Source organism: Calliphora vicina, chromosome 5 (genome assembly GCF_958450345.1).
Source record: "Calliphora vicina chromosome 5, idCalVici1.1, whole genome shotgun sequence".
NCBI lineage: Eukaryota > Metazoa > Arthropoda > Insecta > Diptera > Calliphoridae > Calliphora > Calliphora vicina.
The window spans coordinates 95101104-95125667 of record NC_088784.1 but is presented as its reverse complement, the minus strand read 5'-3'; the positions used below and the strand labels follow the sequence as shown (position 1 = coordinate 95125667).

The window sequence follows — 24564 nt, the reverse complement described above, 5'->3', positions numbered from 1 at the left end:
ATTTAGCATTTTTGAATTCTTTTCGAATTATTTTATATCTTTTACGAAATGTTGTCAAATTTTCATCCATTTTCTACAAAATAAATCAATATTTTTAAAATGCTATCAAAGTTTTTCATAAATATGTTTAATAACTTAATATTAAATTTAAAATCCTCTTGTTTGTATTTAATTTTAATATTATGTTTTTTTTTATTTTCAGCTGTTTTACAAGCATCCTATAATACTCTAGGTAAGTTTAAATTCATATAATTTTATAATAAATTTTTGGTTCCATCAACCAAGACAAATTGCAGCTATAATTTGTATTTGTGGACTCTTTGTTTTGGCATACCTTCCCCCTCGCCAAATATGATATTTCTGCTCTGTTGTCTTCTGCTAAGGCAGCACACAGTTGATGTTTGGTTTTCATAGTTTTTATGGTCAATGTTGCATCTTTTTCTTTTATAAATTCATGTCAAGTATAGTTTTTGAACCAAAAAAAAAAAGAAGTTCTTGTTATTGCTGGTTGTATGTTGGTGTTGCTGCCAGTTGTAGCAGCAACTTTTAATTTCAACGTTCTTTATGCAAGTCGGTTGGCTTATTTTTCACTACTACGACATCAACAGCCATCCTCTGCATCATCATCATCACCATCGTCATCAAGTTTAGTTTTTTTTTGTTGTTTTAAAGTTTCTTGTCAAGTTAAATTATACTTGAAAAAAATGTTTATTGTATTTTACAATAGTTTGTTGTTGTAAATGTTGTTTTCCATTAAACGGGATTATATTGGCATATTCAGTCAGCTCTCTGGGGTGTAAAAATACCAAAGAAGAAGTATTTATTAAGAAGAAGAAAAAAAACACCTAAAACGAAAGCAAAAAATATGTCAAAAGATAATGGACCAATGATCGATTTTATAACAAGTTTGAGATTAAAATGTAAAATCATGTGTGTGTGTAAATGTAAAATGGGGGTAGAGTAATAAATAATGTAGCAGAGTAATGTAATTTTATTCTAGGAACTATGTTTTTGACATGTATACAATATGTCAAAATATACATACATACACACAGAAAACAAATTGGTTGGAATACGTTTGCTATTACGAACATTTTATAAAAGTAACTAAAATATTATTATCATTACTAAAAATTCATAAATTCAACAGATTTTCCGTAATTATAGCTGTAAAAACATAGCTATAACGGAATTGTGGTTACTATATTAGCAATATTAGTTACAGTAATCAATTTGTATTTGGTTAAAATAAATTCAACGAAATCGGCAGACACAACCTAATTTAATTCAAATAAGTAGAACCTTAACTATATTTTCAGTTGTAGTAATAAATAAATTCAAGTATTCCATATTCCCAACCGACAAAAGAGTACGTAAACCCAAAAATGAAATTTTGTTTGACTTTTTTCAAAAATAAATAATATTAATTAAAATAAAAGTTATTTACATAGGAAATTATTTACATACAAAATTTAAATAAATTAAAAAATAAATTAATGTGAATTGACTCAAGAAAGCGGTAGGACTTCTTTAGAATAATCAGTATTTCATCAGATATATATCTTGTAAACAGAATGGAAAATGGTCAACAAATATACTGCTTATATCAAGAAAAATGGGCCAGTGTGAATTTTTATTAAACACCTTCTAAAAATTCTTCACAACCTCTTGCTGCCATTTCTGATATTATTCGGTAAGATTACGGAATTATATGGCCTTTGTAGGAGATTGGTGACAAAAGATGATGGGAATCTTAATGACTCATAGTAAATGAAGTGACTTACTCCCTGATGAAGAATGTACGGAATAAAGGTAAATTGTAAGATATTCCTTGAAAATCATTGATTAAACAGTTTTGTAAATTCTTCTCAGCAATTCTACAAATGTTGAACCACATGAGAATCGTTTTGAAAATCTACATAGTTAAGTGGTTACATATGCATCTGTACCCAAGCAAGCAATGCTGCCTTCAGAAACATCGCGCTTCATTTTCATATGTGTTATAAAAGGGTAACGATTATATTGTTAAGAGAAATGTGGATTTATGTACTTATTGTATTTCATTGTTTCATTTGCCTAGATCAAGAAGCTATAGTCATGCTGTAATTCTAATACCTTCTCGAAATATAACCATAACCTTCTTTCTGATGTTTTCCGTTATTTATCGTAAAATTGGCTGTTTGTTTACCGAGACCTGTTGGCGACACATTACCTTACAAGATTATAAGTTCATTCAGGTCGTTTTGCTGACTATCGATTCTGGAAAGTTTTTCATTGTAAATAGTTTGACTTCCTTCCTGGTCATGAAGGTAAAATAATATATGACTTATGGTATCTGCTTTAAAAAATAGTCAATAGTTTGGCTGACAAATTTTTCAATTCTTCTAAGAGCGGATTATCTAAATGATCTTTACGTGTTCATATGTTTAGAAATGTACATTTATTTATAATTTTTTCAGCTACTAAACGTTAATAAAACATTCATAATAAAAAAAATAATATTTTTTTAATTGAACTAGCCTAATAAAAATATATTAAATTTGTATATATTCCAACCGAATAATTTTTTTTTTAGCAGTTGTGACTATCAATATATTCAGCAACTACAACCGAACTATGCGATAGTACATGCAACCGACAGAATTCGATTGGCGACAAATTCGGTTGTGACAACGAATCAGTTTTCTCTGTGTACATTTCCAAATAAGTATCAAGCATAAATATTTAAATATGTACATAGTTTACTATTTAAAATAGTGGTTAAATTTACATGGGCGTGTTTAGTCAATAAAACACTTTAAAATAAGGTTTTATATATAAATTGGTTAACAATACAATGGAAACTTTTCTAAATATTCAATTAATAGGTCAAAATAAAAAATAATTCTGAAGATATTTATATTTTTTATTGGGTGTATGTCTTAAAAATGCGGGATTTACAATAGATGGCGTAGCTTTTGAACGCGGTTTTTATTTTTAATAACTTATATTTCATTTTGAAGGGTACATATTGTTACGTAATTGTACTTGAATTCAAATATAACGATTTTAACGGCTGATTTAAAAGTAGCCTAATGCTTTCAAATAACTGTGCTGTAATAGCAAACTGTAACATATCTGTGGGCATTATTAACATTGAATAAAAGCTTTCAGTTGACCATTGATCGTAAGTTGGCAACGCTGTTTGCTGCGACCGTATATTCGAATTCGAATATTCAGTTAAAGAAAGTACACCACAGATGGCGTATGTATTAGAACTCTAGACAGTTAAAGAGAAATCTAGAATACAGATGGCAGAGGTTGCAGTCGTTAGGGAGTTTATCAGAGACGCTTTTCGAACAAACATCAACTGAGTGCCTTAAAGTGTGCTGTATTTTTCAAGTGAATTCGTGTACATTATAAATTGTGTCTATATTTCTGCGAATTTACAAACGTGTATAAAAAACATTGAGTGACTATTTAATTCTGCTGTTGTTGTACATTTGAATAAATAAAGAGTTGTTACCATTTTTCAAACTACTAAACGGCTTTTATTTGCAATCAAAAGTATCCGGTTTATTTAAAGGAAATAAACCAACGTTTTGAAAAGGTTAAAACGTAACAATATGTATCTGTCATTTATTCTATCTTAGTTATTGAACATTATAGTGTAAACAACAAAATTTTTTCCGCTTCGAAAATGTCGAATTTTGTATCAACAAAGCTTCATATGCGGGAAGTTTTGCTTTACTTCTTTAATTTGAAAAAAAAGTGCCGCTGAAACACCCGGATTGCTCACTAAAGCTTATAGTGAATGTGTTCCATCAGTTTCAACGAGCGAGAGATGGTTTGTGCTGTTCAGAAGTGGTGATTTTGACACGGAAGACAAAGATCGCTCAGGCCAGCCAATTAAGTTTGAAGACCAAGAATCGGAGGCATTACTCCATGAAGATTGTTGTAAAACTCTACAAGAGCTTGAAAAATCATTGGAAGCTACTCAATCAGCTATTTGAAAATGTTTATAAGCAGCAGGATTGATACAAAAGCAGGGAAATTGTGTACCATATGAATTGAAGCAGATAGATCTTGAAAGACAATTTTGCATGTTCGAAATGCTGTTTGAACTTGAACGCTAAAAAAAGAAAATAATTTTTGAACCTAATCCTTACTTGGGATGAAAAATGGACCACAACGATAACCTGAAGCTTAAAAGATTGTAGGCGAAGCCCGGGTAACCACCCGAATCGACAAAAAAGCCAAATATCCATGGTGCTAATGTAATGCTCTGTGTTTGGTGGAATCAAAAGGGTCCTATCTATTATGAGCTGCTGAAAACTGGCCAGACCATAACAGGGAACCTGTACCCAAAGCAACTGATTCATTTAAAGCAAGCATTGGCCAAAAAACGGCCAGACATGAAACAGTAATATTCCATCATGACAATGCTCGGCCACATGTTGCAATACCTGTTAAAAAGTATTGAGATAGAAGTAGTTGTGAAGTTTTGCCTCACCCTAGTTCAGACCGGGCTCCGTCCGGCTACTATTTGTTTCGATCGATGCAGAACGCTCTCTCTGGGAATCACTTTACTTCAGAAAAGAGTATCCGAGATTGGCTTGATTCGTTCTTGGCCTCTAAAGATGTGCAGTTAAAAAGTATTGAGATAGAAGTGGTTGAGAAGTTTTGCCTCACCCGCTTTATAGTCCGGACCGTGCCCCGTCCGACTACTATTTGTTTCGATCGATGCAGAATGCTCTCTACGCTTCACGTTGGAACAGAGTATCCGATATTGGCTTGAATCGTTCTTGGCCTCAAAAGATAAGCAGTTCTTTTCGCGCGGAATCCATATGTTGGCAGAAATATGGGAGATATCGTCATATGGGTGATGTTGGTTTTCAGAGCCGCTGTAGTTTGTGGCTTATTCGCGACTGCGACTTAAGAAAACCGCACAAGAAAAATGTGTAACGGGGTTAAATCACACCATCTCGGTAGCTGGTTTACATTATCTCCACGTGACATGACCATGCCCTTAATTCACTCGTGCAGAATGTCCAATGTGGCATGTATTGTGTGGAACGTAGCGGCGTCCTCTTAAAACCTCATGTAGTTGGTGTCATATCATTCAATTCAGCCAAAAAGTGGTTATTAATGATCGACCAATGTCGTTCTCAAATAAATGTGGAACGATGACCTGTTCGGGATGTATTGTGTGCTCCTGGATCTCTTGTGGATTGTTATCGTCCCAAATTCGACAATTTTCTCGACCCATTCATCCAGAATCCTTCCATGGCAGGCGCGGACCGAAAAGTTTTCATATAAAAAAAGTAATAAAAAGAAAAATGTAGAACAAATTTTAATTCCCCCCCCCAAATGGTTGACCTGGATCCGCGCCTGGTCCGTGCTGATTTGACAAAACAAACTGAATAATTCGACAGATAGAACTTCAACAATACAGTCGCTATCAACCGATATCAAATTTCGAAAGTCCTTTATTAACAAAAAATTCTGAAAATAGAAAACAATCTAAACTAATCATTATTATGGAATTGACAAAACAATAAAAACTTAGGTGTCATTTTTGCAAAAACTTTCTGGCCCTTGTTTTATTATTGCTTCACAGCGACGATTCATTGAACCAATTAAAGATTTAATCGGCTCCTTTGATATATTTTTCCATTCCCTTATAACCGCATCTCATAAAGCTTCCTTCGTGGTATAATTTGGAGTCTGTATTTTGCGATCTACAATTTCCCATATGTTGTCTATGGGATTGTAATTTGGCGATTTAAAACACGTACCTCAATTTAAAACACGTACCTCATTGGATGGTAACCACTCGGTTTAGGGTACTTTTTGTGCTGCAATCTCCAAACGAAATACATCCTCAGCGTATGGATGTATTTTATGCTATCAATTGAGCGCATACCTTGCCCTGAAAAACAGCCTCACACCATAATATTGCCAATGCCAAACTTAACTGTTCCCCCTCGGGACGTCCTTCATATGTTGTATTTGGATGCATCCGAAAGCTATTCTCTTTCAGTCTCGACCAATCTAATTTAAGCGAAATTCACCTAAATTAATTAAATCCTTGTACGATTCTAACAAAACACATTCGTTAGTTTTTGAAATTCATTCTAGTTCAAGTTTTAGTTAAATTTTATCACCAACATTTATTCAATTTAAGATTTTCAACGAATGTTATTAATAAATTTGTTATTAATAAAGTGCTTTTGTACGTCATATTCCAAATAATTAAAACATGTACGTCATAAAATATAATGATGGACAATGAAACGAAAGTAAAACTAATCATTTGATCAAAACTTCATAAGAATTAATGTTAATGTTTTAACACTTAATGACTTAAAACTATTTAATCATTGTTAAAATAAAAACCACAAGAAATAATCATGACAATGATAATGGTATTAAATACAATTAAAACAATAAAACCAAGACCTTTCAATTGAAGATTGCACCTGACAGTAATTAGGGTCACACGAGCCACTCAAAAGTACATAATTGTAATTAATTAAATTTTTATTCATTTGCCCACAAGCAGCATCTATGCCTGTCATAAAACACTTAGAAGGACGTTAATAAATTGTTTCGCTCTCAAAATAAGATTACGATCGAAATACGAAGAAAATTTCGTGATTCCTTTAATGTTAATTAAATATATTGATACAATTTTGAGTCTTTCCAATTGTCTCTGATGGGAATCGAACCGCAACCCTCAGATTAATATTCCAGCACACAATCGTCTAGTTTATCGGGGCATTCAAATTAATGGATTTCATTTATAATACAATTGGAAATAGGCCAAGTAGTGGCTGATATGCAGTGGTCGTCCCTCATAACCAGCAGGTCCCGAACATGATCGGTTATTTTCCTGTAAACAATACGAATGTCAACGAAGTTCATAACAATTTTAAACAGATCAGATTTAGATATTGTCCTCGTACAAACAGTTGCATTAAAACTTAAATAAAGTTATGTCTGAACTCTGAACTGTGATTCTTGTTCCACTAGTATTCAAATATTTTCGCATTCAACACACTGTTTCATTGACCTATGGCACAAGTTTATTTTCAAAACACGTTTATCAATTCAGATAATATTCAATCTGATAACATGATAATGACGTTTGATGGCTACTGATGATGATCATGATGATGATGATGCTACCCTTAAATCATTATGTTTTAGAAACTTTAATGATGTTTGTCGTAACTATTTTTATCAAGACATCAATATGCAGATAAATTTTTATTTATTTTTAGCATGAATAAATATATCTATTGGAAAAACAAAAACAATAAGCCATAAATGACAAAAAACAAGAGAGAAAAAATGTAGATATAAATTGCAAAGAAAAAGACAAACACATTTTATAAGAATAACTAAATAGCGATATTTTTTTTTATTACTATTTTATAAACAAATAAACAAGTCGAACATTAAGTTATTGAAAATCATAATGATGAAAAATAATCATGTTGATGATGGTCAAGGTAAAAAAAATATACGTAAAAGTTTAATAAGAATTTTTGTTATTGAAGGGCAACAATAATACAATTATATAAACAATTTTATTAAATTTTCTTCTTAAAATAAGGAATATTTTCAAAATTTCCCTTAAAAGGAAATTTTAGTATCAAGAAATATTTAAAGAATTTTACCAAATTATATTTTAATTTAAAAATTTAATTGGTAAAATTTTATAATTTTTAGAAATTTTATATTAGAAAAAATTTCCCTTATAGGTAATTTATTTTATTAAGGGATATTTTGAAAAATTGTCTCAAATTTAATTTTAAGTTGAATATTTAAATACAAAACTTTTAAAATTTTTGAAAATGTTGTTTTAGAAAAAATTTCCCTTGAAGGGAAATTTTAGTATCAAGGAATATTTAAAAAATTTTTCTAATTTACATTTAAAATTATAAATTTAACTACAAAAATTTTAAAATTTTTCGAAATATTGTTATAGAAAAAATTTCCCTTGAAGGGAATTTTTTTTCGAAATGGGATATTTTAAAATTTTTTTTAAATTTTTATTTAGCATGCAAATCTACACATAAACAAATCAAAATATTTCATTAGTTTCTTGTAAATAAAATTTCCCTTGAAGGGAAATTTTAGTATCAAGGGATATTTAAAAAATTTTACTAAATTACATATTAAATTCAAAATTTAATTACAAAAATTTTAAAATTTTTCAAAATATTGTTATAGAAAAAATTTCCCTTGAAGGGAATTTTTTTTCGAAATGGGATATTTTCAAAATTTTTTAAAATTTTTATTTAGCATGCAAATCTACACATAAACAAATCAAAATATTTCATTAGTTTCTTGTAAATAAAATTTCCCTTGAAAGGAAATTTTAGTATCAAGGGATATTTAAAGAATTTTAGCAAATTAATTTTTAACTCAAAAATTTAACTACAAAAATTTTAAAATTTTTCAAAATATTGTTATAGAAAAAATTTCCCTTGAAGGGAATTTTTTTAAAAAAGGGATATTTTCAAATTTTTTTTAAAATTGTTATTTAGCATGCAAACTTACACAAAAGCAAATAAAAATATTTCATTAATTTCTTCGAAATAAAATTTCCCTTGAAGGGAAATTTTAGTATCAAGGGATATTTAAAGAAATTTACCAAATTAATTTTTAACTTAGAAATTTAACTACAAAAATTTTAAAATTTTTCGAAATATTGTTATAGAAAAAATTTCCCCTGAAGGTATTTTTTTAAAAAAGGGATATTTTCAAAATTTTTTAAAATTTTTATTTAGCATGTAAATCTACACATAAACAAATAAAAATATTTCATTAAAATTCATATTAATAAAATTTCCCTTGAAGGGAAATTTTAGTATCAAGGGATATTTAAAGAATTTTACCAAATTAATTTTTAACTTAAAAATTTAACTACAAACATTTTAAAATTTTTCGAAATATTGTTAGAAAAAATTTCCCCTGAAGGTATTTTTTTTAAAAAAGGGATATTTTCAAAATTTTTTAAAATTTTTATTTAGCATGTAAATCTACACATAAACAAATAAAAATATTTCATTAGTTTCTTGTAAATAAAATTTCCTTTGAAGGGATATTTTTTATAAAGGGATATTTAAAAAAAATATTTTAAATTTCGTTTTAAGTTAAATATTTAAATATAAAACTTTTATAATTTTTTTAAATATTCCTGTAAAAAAAATTTCCCTTGGAGGGATTTTTTTTCAAAGAGAGATATTTTAAAATATTTTGTTAATTTTTATTTAGCATACAAACTTACTTATAAAAATATTTCATTAATTTCATCTAAATAAAATTTCCCTTGAAGGGAATTTTTTTTCAAAATGGGATATTTTCAAAATTTGTTTAAATTTTTATTTAGTATACAAACTTACACACAAAAAATACAAATATTTCATAATTTCATCTAAATAAAATTTCCCTTGAGAGAATTTTTTTTTATAAAGGGATATTTTTCAAAATTTTCTCAAATTTCATTTTAAGTTGAATATTTGTATACAAAAACTTCGTAAATTGTTTAAATATTACTGTAGAAAAAATTTCTCTTTAAGGGAATTTTTTTTAAAAATTTTTGAAATTCGTATTTAGCATATAAACTTACACAAAAACATATACAAATATTTCATCAATTTCTTCTAAATAAAATTAGCTTTTAAGGGATATTTTTGAAAATCTTCTCAAATTTCTTTTTAATTTAAAAATTTAATTGCTAAAATTTTATAATTTTTCGAATCTTACATTAAAAAAAATTTCCATTGAAGGGATTTTTTTTTTCGAAATGGGATATTTTCAAAAGTTGTTAAAATTTTTATTTAGCATACAATCCTACATATAAACAAATAAAAATGATTCATTAATTTCTTCTAAATAAAATTTCCATTGAAGGGAATTTATTTATTAGGGGATATTTTGAAAATTTTCTGAGATAAAATTTCAATTTGAATATTTAAATACAAAACTTTTGTAATTTTTTTAATTTTCCAGTAGAAAAAATTTCACTTTAAGGAATTTTTTTTTTCGAAAAGGGATATTTACAAAATTTGGTATATTTGCATTAATTTCTTCTAAATAAAATTTAACTTGAAGGAAATTTTGAAAATTTTCTCAAATTTAATTTGAAGTTGAACACTTAAATACAAAACATTTGAGAGTTGTTTAAATATTTCTGTAGAAAAAAATTTTTAAATGAATTTTTTTTTTCAAAAAGGGATATTTTCAAATTTTGTTTAAATTTTTATTTAGCACATGAACTTGTCATTAAAATATAAAATTATTATCAAAAATTTCGTTTAAATATATTGTTTTTTTTCCTTAGAAATTGAATTACGCAACTTTTCATTTTATTACTTTCCATTTTAAACCCAATTAAATGAATTATTTTCATTTTATATTCTATTTACTTAGTAATTCAAATGGCAATAAAAGAAATAATAATATTGTTACATTTAAGATTTTTTGTAATAATAATAATTTGTTTTTGTATTTCTAAGAAATCTGATTTAATTTACTTTTATGTACTTCATTCTACTCGCACACACATTTTCGATTATTGATTATTCTATTAAATATTATCCTTGAACTGTAGTAGTTCGGTTTTGAAATAGTCCTTGTCTAATGTTTAAAAGGGATATGAAATGGTAATAGTTATTGTAAGTATTGTTTCAACTTGTGGTTTTACTCAACACTTTAATGGCATCTAAAAATAATAACGATTTTTCTATTTTTGAAAGCTTTTTTCTCTTTTAGTTGGTTTTATAGTTTAGTGGGCCTGGCCTGTGGTGAAAGACGCAGGAACTATTTACTTACGAAGTAAACTTTGTCGTTAAATATTGTTTCGGAATAATTGTGATTGGTTAATAAGAGTCATAAGTGTGTGATGCAGGTAAATGTAGTTGTCAATAAACAATTAAGTCGTTTACAAATATTCGTACAATAATGTAACGAAAAAGTTGTAGTTTGTGGTGTGCTGCACAGAAATTTATTGAACTTTGTGGAAATAATTAGAAATTTTGGAAAATTACCACTTTTATATAGAATATGTTTGTTAAACTAGAAGGTTCAATAAACCTTTTTACCACAAATATTTAGGTAGTTTATCAAACAGTTCCAACAAATGAGCCAAATTTGATTCAGCCTAACAAACTGCTTTAAGGACTCAAATGTTATAAAACTATTGTTATATCCTGATGGGAATTCAAAATGAAATTTATCAGCCTGATGGCTGAAAAAATAGAGGTAGTCCCCGATTTTGGCTTATACTGCTTATATTTATGTGTGTGAAGATAAATTTAAATTTAACAAGTAAGACAGCTATATTCAGCTGTGCCGAATCTTATATACCCTTCACCAAATTATACTTCAAAATATTTTTTTTTAATATTTTTAGGTAAACAAAATTAAATTTTTTTTTTCCAAATTGTTTTTTAATTTTTTTGAAAAAGTTTTTTTTCAAATTTTTTTTAAAAAAAGAATTTATGACAAAAAAATTTTTTCATGAAAAAAATTCGGGTTAAAAAATATTTTCCCGATTTTGACCTATTGTAGGTCCAACTTACTATAGCCTTATATACATCGTTGCAATGGAATTTGAAATATCTATCATTAGATATTCATATTGTCTATATTAATGACTTAGTAATCCAGATATAGATCAAAAATGGGCCAAAAATCGAGGTTGTTCCGGTTTTTTCCTTATATCTCAGCCATTTGAGGGCCGATTATGTCGATTTTAAATAGCAACCGGGCCGGAAGAATTCTCGGGCTACGGAAAGTTGATTTCAACATAAAGACGGACATGGCTATATCGACTTCGCTATCTATAACGACCCAGAATATATATACTTTGTGGGGTCCCAAATGAAAAATGTAGAAATTACAAACGGAATGACAAACTTATATATACCCTTCTCACGAAGGTGAAGGGTATAAAAACAAATTTATTGCAATCCTGACATTAAGATCGGTTCAAATATCCCTCTATTATTTCAAATCAATCAAAAAAGATAAGGGGTATATTGATATGTATCATTCCGTTTGTAACACATCAAAATATTTTAACCTTTTCCAAACGTTTCTTTTAAATTTCCTTTAAATAAACCGGATACTTTTAATTGCAAATAAAAGCCTGTTTAGTAGTTTGAAAATGGTAACAACTCTTTATTTATTTAAAACTAGTTGACCGCCCGGCTTCGGCCGGTAGCATTTACTAATGTTAGTTCTTCAAGTTTCTCCAAGCCACGCACACCAGCCTGTTCTTATTTATTTGCAAATAAAATATCTAAATTTGTACTGCATACATTAGGGAGCTTTTTTATAACAGTTGACTGGACTCAAAAAAAAAATTTCAGAGTTTTACCCGAAATTTTTGAATTTTTTTTCTTAACAACCATCTCCTGAAAATTTCGAATCGAATAAAAAAAAATCAGCCAAATCGCTCCAGCCGTTCTCAAGTGATGCCATTACATACATGGACCATTTAATTTTTTGTATATAGATGTACAACAACAGAATTAAATAGTCACTCAATTTTTTTTTATACACGTTTATAAATTCGCAGAAATACAGACACACTTTATAATGTACACGAATTCACTTGAAAAACACAGCACACTTTAAGGCACTCAGTTGATGTTTATTCGAAAAGCGTCTCTGATAAACTCACTAACGACTGCAACATCTGCACTGTAGATTGCTCTTTAACTGTCAAAGCTCGTATATTCTAGAGCTTTCTAATACATACGCCATCTGTGGTGTACTTTCTACAATGTTCTTTAACTGAATATTCGAATTCGAATATACGGTCGAAGCAAACAGCGTTGCCATACTTACGATCAATGTTAAACTGAAAGATTTTATTCAATGATAATAATGCCCACAGATATGTTACAGTTTGAGAGGCACTGCTATTTGAAAGCATTATGCAACTTTTAAATCAGCCGTTAAAATCGTTATATTTGAATTCAAGTACAATTTCGTAACAATATTTAACGCAGACCCATATATAAGAAAATATATTGTGATTCCTTATGGAATTCTAAGACGATCTAGCTATGTGCGTTTGCCTGTTTGTTGATGTTGTCACTCACTCAAATCAGTAAATTTAAAGCTTATTAACGTATGGGGTCAAAGGTAAAATTTTGAAATATTTTATAATAAAATCTTAATTAACATAAAAAGTGGACTTGGCACGTTTTGATACTAAGCTAATAACATAGATATTTAAATATCTACCCTGAGGTTAAAAGCAGTGTTATTTCAAAACACAAAATTTCACTTTACATCCCTGAATGGAATATCAATTTACAGTGAATGTCCGGCAATTCATTCAAATAAGAAAAGTTAATTTCATGCACTGGTTACTGGTTATAAGGCAGAGAATTTAACTTTTTTGTTAAAGATATTTTCGTTTAGCAACATCTTTCGTTATCATTTCCCTTGCCAGTACAACTGGGCTACGCATCCATCATCAATGTTCTCATGCTCTCAATTGATTTGTACAATACAATCATTTTATTTATTTATTGGTTTTGTAATAATTGTAGCTCAAATAGAAATATGTTTGTATTTAAAACAAAAAAAAAACAAAAAAAAAACCATTAACCAGAACAAATGAAACCCGCTGCAAAGACATACATAACTATTTACATAAATATTTTTGATACAAAAATCTGTTTAGCGAAAAAGCTGAAAAAATAGCAACAAATTTATTTAACAAACTACTGGTTAAACTGATATCCATAATGTGTTTGTGTGAGTGTAATTTTCTTAAAGATAACTCAGCAAACATTTAGGTTTGACCAAGATTTGAAAATCAAACACTAGAGATCAAATACTAAAAAGAGCGTTTTTCAAAAAAATTTCTCTCAAATTAACCTTAAATCCATCTCCAATTATATTCAAAATGTGAACTTTAAATCAGTTCACAGTTCACATCAGAGCGGAAACTCGGAAAAAACTCAAACAAAAAAATTAATCAAAAAAGTGTTGTTTTTGTTTTCACATAGTTTTTTTTTACAAATACATTCTCAACACTTAGGTTTTTGACAACTGAGTTAGGCCTTTGACAGGAGAGTTTCCGCTCTATGTGTTTTCTCTATGGTTTGAGATACCTTGGAGAATTTTATTTGATATCTATTTGAAATAGAGAGTATATACTTATTTTCTAACATTTAAAATTGTGTTTGTTGGGTTTATAAAACTACTAAAATATACATTTGACTCTACCAGTTTAGATACACACACACACACACAGATACTCGTATCTAAGTATCTACATTTGTCTAAATGTATGTTAATATATTTGTTTATTATTTTGTTTTTATTATCGATTTGTTTTGTATGATCAATGTTTGAATGACATCATCGCCAACACTGTCATTATCATTTATTTACCATACATTCGTATGTCTGAATGATTGGGAGAGATTGTTTTTTGTTTTTTTGTTTTAACAAAACGGTAACAGTAATTTAATTATCTGCAGTTTACAAGCTTATCTCGTTCAATTGAGTTTCCAAAGAAATTTGTGTGTAGTATTTACTAATGTTAATGTTTAATTAAGAGTACAATAGAATATCTCTAGGAATGTTGTAGGAATATCATTCAAAAGAGTGTTATAAATATGGCATAAAAAATACATTTTGCAAATGCTTTAATACTAAACCAGTTGCTGAGCAGCTGACCAGGTCAAAGGTGAAAATTTTAAATATTTCTGACCTTTTTTGAAAATAAAGCGAATAATTTTGTAGTTTTTTTTAAGGATTTTGATGGAACTTGAAAAATAGAAAAACTTTAGAACTTTTTATTACAAATTAAGACTCAATTTCCAATTTGAGTTTAACTTTCTCTTAGAAATTCACCCAGACTTAAAAATGCGGGATTTACAATAGATGGTGTATTTTTTTAACGCGGTTTTTGTCTTTAATAAATTATATGTCATTTTGAAGGATACATATCATAGCGTTATATGCGGGAAGTTTTGCTTTACTTCTTTAATTTGAAAAAAAAATGTGCCGCTGAAGCACACCGCTCAGCTCACCAAAGCTTATAGTGAATGTGTTCCATTGGTTTCAATGTGCGAAAGATGGTTTGTGCGGTTGAGAAGTGGTGATTTTGACACGGAAGATTTGTAGAATATCGCCAAGGCCAGCCAAAAATGTTTGAAGACCAAGAATTGAAGACATTACTCCATGAAGATTATTGTCAAACTTAGTAAGAGCTTGCAAAACCATTGGGAGCTACTCAAGCCGCAATTTCAAAACGTTTGCGAGCTGCAGGATTCGTCCAAAAGCAACAAGATATAAAAGCCGATTTTCCATGTCCGAAACGATGCTTGAACGCTATGAAAGAAAATCATTTTTGGACCAAATCATTACTAGCGATGAAAAATGGATCCATTACGATAACCCGAAGCGTAAAATATCGTAATTGAAGCCCGGTCAACTAGACGAATCGACACAAAAGCCAAATATCCATGGCGCTAAGGTAATTCTCTTTATTTGGTGGAAGCAAAAGGGTCCTATCTATTATGAGCTGCGCTCGACCACAAGTTGCAATAGATCCTTATTCAGTCATACTTTAGTTTCAATCGTTGGTCTTTATTGAATCATATTTAAGCTTCATTCATAGGTCTTTATTCAGCCATATTTTAACTTCAGTCGTAGGTCTTGATTCAGTTATATTTAAGCTTCAATCGTAGGTCTTTATTGTTTCAAATATCAACTTCTATCGTATGTCTTTATTTAGTCATATTTTAGCTTCAATCCAAGGGTTTATGAAGTCCAATTTTAGCTTCAATCCTAGTCTTTATTCATTCATATTTCAGCTTCAATCATTGGTCTTTATTGAGTCATATTTAAGCTTCATTCGTAGGTTTTATTGAGTCATATTTAAGCTTCAATCATAGGTCTTTATTCAAGCATATTTTAGCTTCAATCGGAAGTCTTTATACAGTCATATTTTAGCTTCAATCATTGGTCTTTATTGAGTCATATTTAGGCTTCAATCATAGGTCTTTATACAGTCAGAATTTAGCAACAATCGTAGGTCTTCATAAGGGCATACTTTAGCTTCAATAATTGGTTATTATTCTGACATATTTTAGCTTCAATTATTAGTCTTTATTGAATCATATTTAATCTTCAATCGTAGCTCTTTATTCAGTCAAATTTCAGCTTCAATCATTGGTTTTTATTCAGTCATATTTAGGCTTCAATCATAGGTCTTTATACAGACATCAACCGTAGGTCTTTATAAAGCCATATTTTAGCTTCAATAATTGGTTATTATTCTGTCATATTTTAGCTTCAATTATTGGTCTTTATTGAATCATATTTAAGCTTCAATCGTAGGTCTTTATTCAATCATATTTCAGCTTCAATAATTGGTCTTTATTGAGTCATATTTAAGCTTCATTCATAGGTTTTATTGAGTCATAGTTAAGGTTCAATCGGAGTTCTTTATACTGTCATATTTTAGCTTCAGTCATTGGTCTTTATTCAGTCATATTTAGGCTTCAATCATAGGTGTTTATACAGTCAGACTTTAGCAAAAATCGTAGGTCTTTATTCAGTCATACTTTAGCTTCAATAATTGATTATTATTCTGTCATATTTTAGCTTCAATTATTGATCTTTATTGAATCATATTTTAGATTCAATCATTGGTCTTTATTGAGTCATATTTAAGCTTCAATCATTAGTCTTTATTCAGTCATATTTAGGCTTCAATCGTAGGTCTTTATACAGTCAGACTTTATTGAGTCATATTTAAGCTTCAATCGCTGACCTTTATTGAGTCATATTTTAGCTTCAATCGTAGGTATTTATTTTATATTTCATATTTATTCAGTCATATTTCAGCTTCAATAGTAGTAGGTCTTTATTCATTCATATTTTAATTTCAATAATTTAGAATGCAGTGGTTGGGATTAGAGTATCCAAAACCGAAACCGAAAACTGGTCAACCGGTTTTTCCATCTTTGTAAACTCCACTGGTTTCGGTTTTTTTTAACTTTTGGGTTTTTTTGACAAACCGGTTTTTGTTCATTCAAACATATTTATGAAAAACTTTGATACCATTTTTTTTAAAATATTGATTTATTTTATAGATAATTGTAGCATTTGACAACATTTCGTAAAAGATATTGCATAAAGAATTCAAAAATGCTAAATTTCCATTAAATAAAAATTTACTATAAACCGGTTAACCGGTTTTTTTGAAGACAAAAACCGAAACCGCTTAACCGGTTTTTTTAAAAGACAATAATCGAAACCGGTTTTTTCAAAAACACACTTTTTCGTTTAAACCGGAAACCGGTTTTTTAAATTTTGCCGGTTTTTTGGAAACTCTAGTCGGGATGTTTTGCCTCTCCCGCTTTATGGGCCAGACCATGCTCCGTCCCACTACTATTTGTTTCGATCTATGCAGAACGTTAAAATATTATCCGTTCTTTTGGTTGGGAAAGCATTTGTTGTCAGGAAGATGGGAAAAGATCATAGCTAACTAAGACCAGTAAATAAATTTATATTGTACAAATCTAAACATTTGAAAAAATCTTGTATAGTTTAGTCATAGACTTAACACTTTTTTTAAATGATTTTAGTTCGTTTTTGCAACTCCTAAAAAATTTATAAAAAGCGACTTAGAACTTTTGCACAATAAGCTATGTATCTGATGTGTTACAGTTGTGAAAATCTCAGCACTGAGCCATCATGAACTCACAGGAGTACTGTATTTTTATCCACTTGTCACTTCAGACAGTTCTGGGGTTCTATTGTCTTTCTTTTTTTTGACTTAATGTCAAACAGTTAACCTAAATTAAATTAAAATTAAAAATTACAAGAAATATGAGAAAATCGAACAACTTAATTTGTGTATTGTGGAAATATTTTAAAGAGTTATTATACTCCTTAAAATTACGCGCTATGTGACTAATGCAGGCACGAATCCAAGGGAATTTCCTTTCCCCCATAAACAAGTAAGAGCGCTATATTCGGCTGTGCCAAATCTTATATACCCTTCACCAAATTTTACATAAAAATATATTTTTTTTTAAATATTATTATTTAAACAAAATTATTCTTTTTTTAATTATTTTAAATTTTTTTTTTATTTTTTTATAAAAATTTTTTTTACAAATATTTTTTTAATTTTTAAAAAAAAAATTTTGAAAAGAAATTTACGATGAAAAAAAATTTTTAGTTGAAGAAAAATTTGGGTTAAACAAAATTTTAAGAAATAACATCTCAAAATGAAGTAAAATTTTATTTTGGTTTAAAATATCTACTTTGGGGCACACTTAATGTATAACTTTGGGTTAACACGTGATACATTTTGTTGTTGTTAATCATACTATCACAAATGTGTAGTGGTTATTATTCATACATAATGTTCTTTCATAATGTGTAGATACAATTCGTTAGCTTAGTGTGCAAACCTGCTAAGTCTACTTTTTTTGAGAAAAATTTAGATGTTTATTTAAAACATTGAAATAAAAGAAATACACTGTTGGCAAAAGTATATAAGTTTTTTGTTTTGTTTTCTTGCATGGAAAATCTGAAATAAATTGAAAATAATGTTTGAAATTATAATTATTTTAATAAATAATCTAGATGCCCTATTTGTTATGTTGGAAAGGGGGAAATTTAATTTTTCCTAATAATTGATGTAAACTGATTACATTTTGTTTCAAATTTTATTTAATATGTTTGACAAATTAATCTAGGAATAGAAAAATAACAAAAGAAAATGTCAAAATTGTTGTGGTTTAAAAAAAGAGTGACAAATATATTTCACACTCGTTGCCTATTGAAAATTTTATTTTTTCTCTCGCTCTACAAACCCCAACCATTGAAAACTTTTTTGACAACTGTCATTTGTTGCATATCTGTAATAATCTGTGTTAATCTATTTGGCAATTAAGGCATTCAATTCTTGTTTTTTTATAATTTGTTTATTTACTTGTGTATTGTCTGTTTGTTTTAATATATTTTTCGGTTTTTTTTCTGCTTGTCATTCATTCATTTAATTACTTGTACGACATGCCATCATAACAAAGTCACGTGGGCATGTGAATTATTTTACTAAATAGCAAGAAATATTTAATAATAAAATTAAAAAGAAATTTATTGTTTTTTTTTGTGTTTTTGCAATTTATGGAATACAAACATATCGCTCTTTTGCTGCAACAACGTCATAATTCAAAAAAGTCGTTTCAAGAAAAACGGCTTTGAATGAAAAATTTATGACATTTTACTATTTCTTAAATAAATTTTCAACAAATCATGCGATTTCAGAAATAAAACCTGATTTAAATAGCAGATATTAATACCTTTCTAATATGTATTTAACACAAATTTTTACTTTTCAAATATACGAGAAAACATATATTTCAATTTTGACGTTTACAACAAAAAAAAAATACTCTCCTACAAAAATATAAATGACTTTTTTTAAAACTAATAAAACTATATGAAAGACTAAAGAACGGCGCATATTTTGTATTACTCAGTTCAAAACACCCGGATTTTGAGTTATGAGGGCAAAATCGAGGTTGTCTCGGTTTTTTCGTTATATCTCAGCCATTTGTTGCCCGATATTGACGATTTTAAATAGTAACCGAGCCATAAGAATTCCCGATATATTGATATATGAATCATGTATGTAAGTTATTTGGGGCTACGGAAAATTGATTTCAAAAGAATTGCTCATATTTTGAGGCTAAGAACGAATCAAGCCTATATTGGATACTCTGACCCAAACTGAAGCGTATCCCAGAGAGAGCGTTCTGAATCGATCGAAACAAAAAGTGGTCTGACGTGGCAGGGTCTCGTGTATACTGTTACGAAATTGTACTTGAATTCAAATATAACGATTTTAACGACTGATTTAAAAGTAGCATAATGCTTTCAAATAGCAGTGCTGTAATAGGAAACTGTAACATATCTGTGGGCATTATTAACATTGAATAAAAGCTTTCAGTTGACCATTGATCGTAAGTATGGTAACGCTGTTTGCTGCGACCGTATATTCGAATTCGAATATTCAGTTAAAGAACATTGTAGAAAGTACACCACAGATGGCGTATGTATTAGAAAGCTCTTTAGCTGTCGGACTTTGACAGCTAAAGAGCAAACTAGAGTGCAGATGGCAGTGTTATAAATAGTGGCAGAGGTTGCAGATTTGCAATCAAAAGTATCCGGTTTATTTAAAGGAAATAAACCAACGTTTTGAAAAGGTTAAAACGTAGCAATACTTTTAACAGGTATCGCAACAAGTGGCCGAGTGTTGTCATGATAGAATATTACAATTTCATGCCTGACCGAATATTCTGGTCGTTTATCGACCAATGCTCGCTTCAAACGAATCATAGTCTGGTAAAATTTCAGCAACTCATAATACATATGACCTTTTTACTCCCACCAAATACAAAGAATTACCTTAGCGCCATGAATATTTGGTTTTGGTGTTGATTCCGCTGGTTAGCCGGGCTTCACATACGATCCATTTTTCATCGTAAGTAATGATTCGGTGCAACAATTATATTCTTTTCATTCAACATCATTTTTGAAATTGCTCCTTGAGTAGCTCGCAATGATTTTGCAAGCTCTTGTTGAGTTTGACAATAATCTTCATGGAATTCTTGGTCTTCAAACTTTTTTGGCTGGCCTTATCAAATAACGTACATGCATGATTCATAACTCAATATATCCCCTATAGACCCGGCTCGGTTGCTATTTAAAATCGAGAAAATCGGCCAACAAATGGCTGAGACATAAGGGACAACCTCGATTTTTATACCCTTCACCTTCGTGAGAAGGGTATATATAAGTTTGTCATTCCGTTTGTAATTTCTACATTTTTCATTTCCGACCCTATAAAGTATATATATTCTGGATCCTTATAGATAGCGGAGTCGATTAAGCCATGTCCGCCTGTCTGTCCGTCTGTCTGTTGAAATCAATTTTCTGAAGACTCCAGATATCTTCGGGATCCAAATCTTCTATAATTCTGTCAGACATGCTTTCGAGAATTTTGCTATTTAAAATCTGCAAAATCGGTCCATAAATAACGGAGATATGAGCAAAAAACCGGGACAACCTCGATTTTTGACCTATTTTTGATCTATATATGGATTACTAAGTCATTAATATAGACAATATGGATATCTAATGATAGATATTTCAAAGTCCATTGCAATGATGTAGATAAGGCTATAGTAAGTTGGACCTACAATGGGTCAAAATCGGGAAAAATATTTTTTAACCCGAATTTTTTTTTCATCAAAAAATTTTTTTTGTCATAAATTTGTCTTCCAAAAAAAAAAAATTAAAAACTAAAAAAAATTTAAAAAAATTTGTAAAAAACTTTTTTTAAAAAATTAAAAAACAATTTAAAAAAAATAAATTTTGAAAAACAATTAATAAAAAATTAAATTTTGTTTACCTAAAAATATTTAAAAAAATTTATTTTAAAGTATAATTTGGTGAAGGGTATAAAAGATTCGGCACAGCCGAATATAGCTCTCTTACTTGTTTTATATATTGTTTATCTTTATCTGGATTATTAAGTCATTAATATAGACAATATATATCTATTGATAGAAATTTCAAAGACTTTTGCAGTGGCGAATCTAAGGCCATAGTAAGTCGGGTCAACAATCGGTCAAAATCGGGAAACATATTTTAAACGTTTAAAAATAAGTCAAGCACGATAGAGCTTTAATCAGGAATTGTTGGTAATGAAAATTAGTCTGTTGAAGATTTCCTAGAGGAAAGTATGAAATATTTTCTGTAGATAATAAAATAATTTCATTAAAATTTTTTAAATTCAGTTTAAATATGATGTGAATAGTTTACAATTTAACATTTGTTTATGTTTAAACTTCACTTTAATTTGTTTTGCATAAAAACAAATTATAATTGATCCACCATTTGATTTGATATATGTATATACATTAGGATGGCCTCAGAAAAATTGTGCATGAAAACTTAAGTCATTCTATGATAATATATCTTAAAATATTCGTCCTGAACTGATTTGATGAACTGGATCAAAGGAAAAAAGTGTTCTTCTTAAAGACTTTTATGATATTATTCATATTTCTCGAAAAGCAAATATATTCAATTTTGGTATCACATGAAAGGTCTTTGAAAGGAGCTTTCAAATGCCGTCTCATATATACGGGGCCAACCTAATTTACATACAGATTCCGTTATTATTGCACAACAATTTATATTTGAAATTTTAATTGCCTTAACGCACTGCTTGTTAATAAATGCATACATTAAGTTTGTTTTTCCAAAAAATTCACTATTTCATGACTCAATTTGTTGCACAATGTTGGCATTGTAGCATGTTAATTTTGATAATAAATTTTTAATGAAGTCAACTTCACATAAATTTGAATTCATACATAGTATGTAATACAACTTCACACACGTACTACACTGCGTATGAGTTATGTGCAATTTATTAAATGCGAAATTATAACGTATACGTTTGATAAAATAACTTGGCAAATAATTAATATTACTTATACGCAAAAGTACACTCAGAGGAGGAAAATCAAAAAATTTGGAGAATATTAGGTACATACAATACATACCTACATAAGCATGCTAAAACTGTTCAAAAAGTTCAAAATTTAAAGAACAAATTCTTAAAATATGTTTATTTTTTAATTTTGAAATAATAGTAAAAATACAACTTTTTTTTAAAAAAGTTGAATTCATTACATTTCTGTAGTAAATTTGTTACTACTTTTTAACAAAAAGTACTAATTTTTATAAATTTTATAGTAGAATTTATTAATTATGTAAAAGTAATTGAAAAAACATGTTAATTTTTTAATTTTAAAATAGTAGTAGAAATACTACTTATTTAAATAAGTATTGAATTCATTAATTTTCTGTATTAAATGTGATTAAAAAATTCTATATTTAAGAAAATTATAATTTTTTCAATAAATTTTGCAAAAAGTAGTAAATTTGTTACTACTTTTTAACAAAAAGTACTAATTTTTATAAATTTTGTCATGAAATTTATTTATTATGTAAAATTAATTTAAAAAACCTGTTTATTTTTTAATTTTAAAATAGTAGTAGAAATACTACTTTTTTAAAAAGGTATTGAATTCATTCCTTTTCTGTATTAAATATGATTAATAAAAATTGTAAGTTTAAGGAAATTATATTTTTTCCACACAATTTGCAAAAAGAACTAAATTTTTTACTACCTTTTAACAAAAAGTACTAATTTTTATAAATTTTGTAGTAGAATATATTAATTATGCAAAAGTAATTGAAAAAACATGTTTATTTTTTAATTTTAAAATAGTAGTAGAAATACTACTTTTTTAAAAATGTATTGTATTCATTCCTTTTTTGTATTAAATATTATTAAACAAAATTCTATGTTTAAGGAAATTATAATTTTTCCACACATTTTGCTCAAACTAGTGAATTTGTTACTACTTTTTAACAAAAAGTTTTAATTTTTATAAATTTTGTCATGAAATGTATTTATTATGTAAAAGTAATTGAAAAAACATGTTTATTTTTTTATTTTAAAATAGTAGTAGAAATACTACTTTTTTAAAAATGTATTGTATTCATTCCTTTTTTGTATTAAATATGATTAATAAAAATTCTATCTTTAAGGAAATTATAATTTTTCCACAAATTTAGCAAAAAGTAGTAAATTTGTTACTACCTTTTAACAAAAAGTACTAATTTTTATAAATTTTGTAGTAGAATTTATTAATTATGTAAAAGTAATTGAAAAAACATGTTTATTTTTTAATTTTAAAATAGTAGTAAAAATACAACTTTTTTAAAAAAGTATTAAATTCATTTATTTTCTGTATTAAAAATTATTAAACAAAATTCTATGTTTAAGGAAAATATAACTTTTCCACACATTTTGCTAAAATTAGTGAATTTGTTACTACTTTTTAACAAAAAGTACTAATTTTTATAAATTTTGCAATAAAATTTATTTATTATGTAAAAGTAATAGAAAAACTATATTTATTTTTTAATTTTAAAATAGTAGTAGAAATACTACTTTTTTAAATATGTATTGTATTTATTCCTTTTTTGTATTAAATATGATTATATTTATTATGTTTAAGGAAATTATAGTATTTTCCACACATGTTGCAAAAATACGTAAATTTGTTACTACGTTTTAACAAAAAGTACCAATTTTTATAAATTTTTGCATTTTTTTGCATATGTTTATTGTTTAATTTTAAAATAGTACTTAAAAATACTACTTTTTCCAAAAAGTACTAAAATCATAACTTTTTTGTATAGAATATTTTTAGCTAAGATTTGAGCTTTTAGGAAAGAATTTTTTTCATTAACATTTTCCACAAAGTTGTAAATTAGCTACTACTTTCTAAAAAAAACTAGTATTTTTTTTTAATATTTTTAATGATATTTACCTAATATGTAAGACGAATTAAAAAAATATGTTTATTTTTTAATTTTGAAATAGTAGTAAAAATACTACTTTTTTAAAAAAGTATTGAATTCATCACA

The 24564-nt window shown here is 27.9% G+C and overlaps 1 protein-coding gene across 2 annotated transcripts in view; it reads left to right on the top strand.

Annotated features, from left to right (window-relative positions):
* Positions 1-217: 217 nt before the first annotated feature.
* The window catches only part of Mef2 (myocyte enhancer factor 2), a 245927-nt gene continuing 221580 nt past the window's right edge, over positions 218-24564 (top strand). For both annotated transcript variants that reach the window (XM_065513334.1, XM_065513320.1), the window contains exon 1: positions 218-232. The gene's annotated coding sequence lies outside the window, so the exon portion shown is untranslated. The remainder of the gene's footprint in view (positions 233-24564) is intronic.